Consider the following 783-nt stretch of genomic DNA (forward strand, 5'->3'; position numbering starts at 1 on the left):
ATGGGAAACGTGGCCATCTTCGGGAAACACAGCGGCCACCTATTCAGGAACGACCAACAGATAATAATCTGTGGTCAGAAGGGAGCCTTCCCTAACACCCCACCCACCTCGCACACCTGACTCTGTGCAGCATTGTTTTCATTGAAAGTAGGGGCTCCAAAATGTTTTTAAATCGTTGCTATTGAGGCAGGAAGGAATTTAGCACAGGTAGCTGGTGCTTGGGAAGTCATTGGAAAGCTGGGGGTGTGGGTATTAGGCTGGGCCCCCAGGAAAGACTCCCTGCCCAGTGGGAGGAGGTGCCCCCTCAGCCACACTGACTTCTAGGACACTGCACAGCTGTGAACCGGGGATCGGGAAACTGCTGCCCCCACAAGTGCCCTCCAGCTCCCACAAAACAGGTCACTGGGCACTGCCTCTGCCACAATTGCCTGTGCACAGCCTGGGTTCCGCTGCAGAAGACCTCACATCTCTGCAAACATGATCACCAGCAGCAAACAGCCCGGGGAAGATGCCTCTGCCCCACTTCTGCCTTCAAAATATCGTGCAAGCGCGTCCAATGGGCAGAAATGAATTCATATCCAGAAACCTAGCTGCAAAGGAGTTTGGGAAATTTTAGACTTTTGTCTAGGAGTGAGTTCTTGCCAATGTACCTTATGTGCCTGGTATTGATAAAAATGGGGCCTGGCTGGTGGGGCTCAGTGGTTGAGCATCAATCTATGAACCAGGAGGTCACAATATGATTCCTGGTCAAATTTCAGGCTTGGCCCCCAGTAGGGGGATTCA

This window comes from Myotis davidii, unplaced genomic scaffold, assembly GCF_000327345.1.
Source record: "Myotis davidii unplaced genomic scaffold, ASM32734v1 scaffold343, whole genome shotgun sequence".
NCBI classification, from domain to species: Eukaryota; Metazoa; Chordata; class Mammalia; order Chiroptera; family Vespertilionidae; genus Myotis; species Myotis davidii.